We start from the raw sequence: 8,323 nt of genomic DNA, 5'->3' as shown, positions 1-8,323 counted from the left end.
ATATAATTAGTTAGAAAAATACTAGTTTATTTTTAGTAAGTACTATTTTATTTTATTTATAGTAAGTGCTTCATATATAGTTGAACTAGCTAGTTGATTTAATAAACTAATTTATTTTACTATATATAGAAGTAGTTTGTAGTAAGTGCTACTTTATTTATTTATAGTAAGTGCTACTTTATTTATTTATAGTAAGTGCTACTTTGTTTTTAATAAGTACTACTTTATTTATTTATAGTAAGTGCTTAGTAGTTGAACTAGATAGTTGATTTAATTAATAAAACTACTTTATTTAACTATATATAGAAGTAGTTCCCGCGTCGATGTCGGTGATGCCTATCCCGCATCCTCGTCGTCGTCGACTCGACGGTGGAGGCCTGCTTGATTAGGGCCATGTTCGGGACTGGGCTTCGCCGGGCTGGTATTGGGAGGTGCTACCTTCCGGGGGACGTAGGTTGGTGAGGAGGCAGCCCGTTGTTGACCTGATCCTTGTTTGGTGGCGGTCGCGTGAGGCCAGTGACGGTGCTGAGGCTTCCGGACACCGCGGAGGTGGTACGTCACCGTGTCAGTGAGGAGGACGAGCACGTCCGTCGCTACATGGTTGCATTGGAGGGCATGTTCGACAATACCTGGCAGGTTCTTCAGGGATCTCACTGGAGCTATGATCCGGTGATGGTTCCTTATCTTTGGGTGTCCACCGTCCGCGACGATATCCGTCGGGCGCTACGGTTCTAGTTGTATTAGTGATGCTATATTAGTGATAATATTCGACGATGTACGGACACCAAGAGATGATGTACTTTTGCTTATAATTATTGAATGCATGCTAATTTGAATACTACTTTATTTTATGATTTGGTTTTGCTTATTTTATGATTTGGTTTTGCTTATTGAATGCTCATATTGGATAAGTTCTCCTTCATTCCTGTGTGCTAGACAATTTGGTATAATAATGCACTCGGGAATGAAAGGAGGAGCTACGTACATCACTGATCGTCAACCCGTGATTAATAATAATGATCTAGTTTAATATTTGAATTATGAATATAGGCCGGAAATGTCGTACTCGGACGAGGAAAACCACCAGGGGGAGTGCGACTGGTGCCACGACGACCGAGGTATGTGCGACAGGTTCATTGAGCTGGACGAAGATCGGCGCTTCAACATTAAGCTTGAGGAGACCTTCGATGTTCATACGGTACGCAACGACGACAATAGTTTTTTTCGTAATTAAGCACGACTTCAACTATTTTAACGTGTATTTTTTATCTTTTCCAATTCGACTAGCTTATCCCATGCTTTGCAAGACGCTATGTCTTGGAGAGGATGGGTTTTGAAGACCATGAAAGTATGGAAACCAAAAAAATTATCCTAAGTACCCATCATGGTGTGGATTTTCAAGTAAAGCTGTACAATGCTCAGAGTGTAACCCATTTTGGTTGCAAAAATTGGGAAGCACTTTGCAAGATGTATGATTTTGATGAGGGTATGCTTGTCACCATGGATCTTGGTGATCCTACAATCGAGCAAGAGAGACCCTCGATTTGCGTCCTTGTGGATACACCTCCAATTCTTCCCCCATGTGAGCTTAACATAGTTATTAAGTAATTTATATTGTTTATTTCAAAATAGTTGACAACTTATTTTCATTGACAGCTTATTTTCATTCTTCAAAGAATGTGCGGAAGATGGTAGACATAACCTACTACACCGAAGGCTCCGAATTAACTTATCAGGAGAAAAATCATCTGGTCGCATTTTGTACTGATCTTGAGAATTACAATATCTACAATCAAACTCCTCAACATTATGGTTAACACGTGCCACTAGTGCACGTGTTGAACTACGGTAACTACCATGGAGATACTCTGGTAAGATTTTTTACTATTACGACATCCGTGCATCTTTTTGCACACTTCTAAAACTAGTACATCATTGCTAACTACGAAGTTATTACTATGTTTTTCAACAGATAATCCAGAATGATTGTGTGCCCCATCTGATGTATACGCACGGTACCCTTCATGTTTTGAACATACAACTAGGTCTTCCTACGAATCTCAACTGTCCATACTGGGTTTCTAAAAGAAGTGGAGACATGACAATCAAAGAATGGAAAAAAATGTATGGACAGTCGTAAGGAGCTTCTTGGAAGCAAAAAGCAGCGAAGGGCAAGAATTGGAGACAGAATGATCGCCATTCTTCATAATGGAGAGTCAGGGTCTATATTGTTTTATGCTATTTTACCTTAAGGGTGTTTAGGTCCTACCTGATACTGATGATCATGTGCTAAGAACAATTATGTAGGGTTGGGTTCGATGACTATGAGGATGATGATCGATCGTATGACTTATTATTAATAACGAGTAGAAATTGTATGATGATGCATGATTAGTAGGACTTGTTATTATATATGATGATGTATGATGCGAGCATGCATGAGTTATTATATCAGCGGGTGAAATGAACATATATAGCAGCAACATTGGTAAACCAAGGACGAAGATATAAGAGAGGACACTTCTCTCTATTAGCTAGCTAATAACAACCTAGAAATAACCCCCAAAACCCCTAAAGCATCCACTTTTCTAAAAAAAATACATTGACTTTTGGTCCCGCTTGGTGGCACCAACCGGAACCAAAGCCCCCCTGACTGGGCTCGGCGCACAGGCCATGTGGAGGCACATTGGTCCCGGTTCGTGTTTGAACCGGGACTAATGGGTGGAGGTATTAGTAACGACCCATTAGTCCCGGTTCATGAACCGGGACTAAAGGCCCTTACGAACCGAGACTATTAGGTGTTTTTCTACTAGTGCATAGTCGACGACACCATATGTGGTGCGATGGCGTCGGCACCAATTGCCGCGGCGGACGCCATAGCCGCAACGTTCATCCTCTCCATGGATGAGGTCAGTTGGGAGATGGAGAGAGGAGGAAGGAAGAAGGAAAGGATGTGGCGTGGAGGCGACGGTGGATGAGGTCGGCAAGGCAGTGGCGGTGGAGGAAGAAGACAAGGGGTGGCATGGGGGAGATGTGAGGTAGGCGGTTGCCGAGCTCGCTCCCACACCCACCTATATAGGCGTGTAGCGCAGGGGAGACCAAGGGTCAGTTTTATGTGGAGTTTTTTCTAAGGGAACTTGGCATAGGAAGGCCAACCGTCTAATAGTCGTTGGCATGTCTCTCGTGGGCCAGACTATTAGATTTTTCCTGAGCTTTTTCCTTGTTCAAGAATTCATTCGATTAACCAGTTAACTTGCTGATTAATCCATACTCGCAGGGTCACCGAGTAGCCGATAAACTGATAAATCGTTTGATTAATGGGTTAACTTGCCGATTAACTTATTAGTCCCCTTCTCGCCAGCCAACCAAACAGTTACTAGTTAACGTTTCCTCAACAATGATTTTTCACAGGAGCTTGAGATCGACATGACCCCTGGAATTTTGTAATTAAAAAAAAGGCATAAAGATTGCCAAGTTTTCATTTGTGGAAACCCGGCAAACGTAGGCCGTCGTCACATCTCCGTCGTTTAGTCATTCGTGGGGTCCACTTGCTAGGAGTGTACCAAGTTTCTGACCGACGGAAATCGGCGAATTTGTGGCATTTCCGAGTTTCTTCTAGTCGCCAAATCCCTTTTTACGGGCACTGGGCAATGTTTGACGGTTTTGTGCACTACCGAGTTCAATTACCTGGATATATACTCGGTAGGCAGCTTACACTCCCGAGTTCCTGATAAATGCACTCATCAAACACTTCGAAAATATCTCATAATATAACAATCAACTTGGGTCAATTCAATACAAGTATTCTTCTAACATAGTGTCCTCAAAGTTGTCGGCATCATCGTTACAATTAACTATGCCTATTATCAGGCAAATAACCATCATGCAACACTTGAGCTAGTCCTAGAGGCAAGACTATGAATCTATTTTACCATTTATAATTCTATACGTGCACATGAGTTTTCCTATGAGCCTCTTGTTTTCGCAGCCTCGAGTATCATAGCAGTTATAGCATAAAATATAAAGAGTAATTATAAACTTGATAATAAATAATAACACTTTTATTATTGTCTCTAGGGCATATTTTCAACCATCGATTCTGGGTGCTTTAAGATCCCCCATAAGATGGGGCTAATAAGGCAGTATTCATACCATTTGAGGCAATTTGTCTCACCTCGATAACACCCCCAAATTTGGATCTAGTACTTGTGACGAAAAGAGATTAGAGCAGTAACTTGAAACAAGATTACTTAGATAATCTGTAACTTGGCACTAATTTCCATTATCACGCAAAAGCTTTTTAATTTGGTTGCGCTTCTTACGAGTTGTGCCTGCTCTCTGGAAAAAAAAAGAAGAATTCATGTCACCGTGCAAAAGCTAATTCGCCCGCCCCATCTGAAGCCACACAATCTCCTCTTGATCATGTAAGTTTCCAATAAGTGTTTAAATTTCTCTAAGCATGCCACAGGTATCAGCATTCAAAGGTCCTTGAAGATTTGTTTTCTAGTTCCTTCTTATGTTTTGAAATGCATTTTTTCGGTCCCTTAAGGACATCGCAATCCCATTGATGGAGATCAGCGTGAACTGCTCGAGTTCTGACCGATAGAGAAGGATCAATTCCTGATAGCTTTGCCTTGTCCCAAGTAGTACAAACAATTTCATTGACTGTTTCTTCTTGTAACCAGCGGGCCTCGACCTGTCTAGCCTCATTCAGCCTACGCAATCCAGTAGCATCACTGTGTTTCGTCTCCAATACCAAAGGCATGTGGTCTGAATGAATATGATGTTTGTGAATAAGAGTTGAAAGTGGAAACATGTCAGACCATGCTGCATTACACACAACTCTATCCAATCTCTCTATAATGCCCCCCTGCTCCAGGTGAACGGGTCTCCCATATAGCCAACATCCTCAAGCTCATAGTCAGCCAAATAATTCATAAAGGCCTACATCATGCCACTTGGTGTTTGACTGCCTCCTTCATTCTCACTTACAATCATAATTTCATTAAAATCCCCAATAACTATCCATGGCCTTTCAATTGCCACGTAAATTACGCAAGCAACTCCAAGACAAAATGCTCTCTGTCTCATGCCGGCTTTACATAAAATGATCTCTGACAAGGATACACTCTTGATTGGTGGAAATGAAAGACACGTCACCAAAAATCACTACTGGAGGAGTGAGAAGGAACAGAAAGAAGGGAGCGGGCACTCCAGCTATGGCCCCCGCATGCAACGGTGTGAGCCTGCGTTCATTTCGTTTCCACCAATCAAGAGTGTATCCTTGTCTCCCTTTACACGTAAACATTAAATAATAATAGCTAGTTTACAGCTAATCTATTGTATTAGAGGGATTTTATAATGGCGTTAGGGCATCTCCAAGGCTGGCCCAGAAATCTTTTCGATATATGTCCATTTTTATTTCCGGACGTGGTCCACGGGCATGATGCGGGAGTGATCCATCCAATCCTAAGCACAAAGTATCCGGATAGGAGGAGAAAAAGTAATTGGGGACCATGCGTGTGGTGGGATATTTATGGTATTGCGTCTAGTTGGTAGGAGAGGGGACCATGCATATGCGGTTAGGAGGGGAGAGAGAACAGGGCGATCATGCATGTGATTGGTCAAGTGCATGTCTGGACTCCGGCAAAGCCCCCCACATTTATCTCTTGGATTCTGGAATCCATACGTGACTGCTAAACGAACATATGTAGGTCCCTGTTGGATGACAAAAGTGGTCCGGACACTGTGTTCTAGACATATAGTGGAGGTTTGAGGGTCCGCCTTAGAGATGCCCTCATGTGCCTCTCAAAAGAAATAAAGGCTTTATGCGGCATTGGCATATAGCCAGCTGCATGCTTTGTTATTAAGAGCATTTCCAATAGATGATGTATATTTAGAGATGTAAAAGTAGTTTTTTACATCTTCAAAAAATCATCAACTCAAACAAATGATGTATATTTGTGGATGATGTAAAAGTACTACCCCAATATAGATGATGCATATTTGAAGATGTAAAATGGCTGACGGCCGCGTGGCAACCTGCAGCCGCACTACAACCACTACACAACCACACTATTTGGAATCAGAATCATCATATTGAGCAATATTTTCAGATTTAACAAGAACTCAACTTCCATGACAAACATGGTTCAAAATCCTACAACCAAAAGTGCATCATATCAATCGAAGTTCTTGGTCCAACAAATTAAAATGCACATAAATATAACATCGAACATAGCATCTCAATTTTCAGCGTTGTGCTCATCAAATTCTTTGATGCGGTCCCAATAGGTGTTCACTAGTGTTGCACTCATCAAAATATTCCTTGATGCGGTCCAAATAGGTGTTCACGGCTTGGTCACTCCCTAAGGATGCATCTTGAGAGACTCGCTTCCACGTGGTGTAAAACAACACATATTCGGCATTGGTATAATTTACGGCTCTTCCATTGGCAATAAAGCCCTCGTTGTCCATGTCGAGATTATCATCATCAAATTAAGTATCGTATTCTTGTGATACATACTCTTGAGAGAAATAATCTTCATTTGCCACATTTGTTGCGTGTATGCATGCTTCATCATCAAGACTAAAAATGAATGTACACACAATCTCACATTCTATTCGTATAAGAGATGAAAAGAACAAACAAAAAGAAAAATATTGTTTACCTTTGCTACATTTCATCGAGCACGTTGGAGGCGGTGGACGCGGGCGTGGCCGAGTCTTCCTCTAGGCTGCTGGTGGGGTTTGCGGTCGTGGAGGAGTAGGTCCATCTCCAGTGGCAGCATTGAATCGACCGGAGCAGGCGCGACCGCCTTCATCTCCTTTGGCGCTCGATATGGACGCGTAGCGGGGTTGCGCGTCACTAGCTGCTTCACGCCTCCACCACGAGGTTTGGCCGTCGGCTGCTTCTTCGCCAGTGGAGCACCTGTTCCTGCGGCGGTGGCCGGCCGGGGTGGGGTGAAGCCGGGGCGGTATGGCAGCGGAGACAGGGACGGTGAAGGTGGTTGTGCTGGTGGCGGCCGTGGTGAGGTGTGTCAGATCGGCAGTCGGGCGGGTAGGTGGAACTTTCTGATTTGGCGGGTGAAACATATGCTTCAATACGTACCCACAATTGCTCTTTCTTTGTGATACAAAGAGCGGCCTGCATTTGTTTTAGTGCATTTTCTCTGATGCACATGAGTGAGATTAATTACCTAGTTCTTCATACTATGTAGTTAGTCTGCTGGCTAATTTGAGCATGATTCTGTTATGTTTTTGTTGTTGTTACAAAACCCTTATCAGCGCTCCAAATCATTTTATTTTTTGTTCATGTTGACGCAGGGACACTTCATGGTAGGATGCCAATTTGAAGTCTGTAGATCATGTCTTTTGCATGAAAGTAATATGCCCTAGAGGCAATAATAAAGTTGTTCTTTTATATTTCCTTATTCATAATAAAGGTTTATTATTAATGCTAGAATTATATTGATCGGAAACCTTAATACATGTGGGAATACATAAACAAACAACATGTCCCTAGTGAGCCCCCACTAGACTAGCTTGTTGATCAAAGATGGGTAAGGTTTCTGTGACACCTGGATAATTAGCTACAGTAATCCCTGACTAATGATGCCACATGATCCCTTTTTACTAAACTTAATCTCTCCTGGTTAAAGCCTAGGTCAAATTGAAATTGAAATTTGCAAGTGAGAAAACATTTCTTCAATTAGGCGTGGCGACCATCCGCCATGCCCACCGGCCATCCTGCGGCCTTCCCCCGTCCCAGACTTCTACAAGGCACCCCGGGATGCCCCTCTCTCCCTTCCCGAAACCCTAGCCCCCAAATCCCCCATCTCCCTCTCCCTCTCAGATTCGCTGGCCCCTCTTCTTGTTTTGGAGGGGATCGAGGACGCCGTCACCATGGCCGCCCTGTTCTCGAAGCCACCGTGCTCCACACCGCCTAGGATTGCTACTGGAGCACCACCGTCGACCGATGCTTCCTCCGACCACGAATTCAAGCAGCAGATCACCACCTCGTCGGGATCAACTACTTCTCCGCGTTCGGGCGCCGCACCTCACCGCTCGACCCGCTTGTCTCCGACCAGCCCCGGCCTCCTCGAGCTCGCCACTGCGCTCAGTGTGAGCTCCTCTCCGTACGCGTACGTGTGTGTGCGTGCGCGCCCACGCCCGTGTGCCCGCTACTGGCGCTACTGCTGCGTTGAGCTGCCTAGTACTGCTGCTGCTTTTGCTCCGCTCTGCCTGTTGCCGCTTACTCGGCCTGCTTCTGCCCTGCCCCTGCGCCCGCCTACAGTCGCCCGCCTCTGGCCGCCGCTGTTCG

The sequence above is a fragment of the Triticum dicoccoides genome, chromosome 3B, assembly GCF_002162155.2.
Source record: "Triticum dicoccoides isolate Atlit2015 ecotype Zavitan chromosome 3B, WEW_v2.0, whole genome shotgun sequence".
Taxonomy (NCBI): Eukaryota; Viridiplantae; Streptophyta; class Magnoliopsida; order Poales; family Poaceae; genus Triticum; species Triticum dicoccoides.
The sequence above is the reverse complement of the archived record's forward strand: the minus strand, read 5'-3'. Positions refer to the sequence as shown.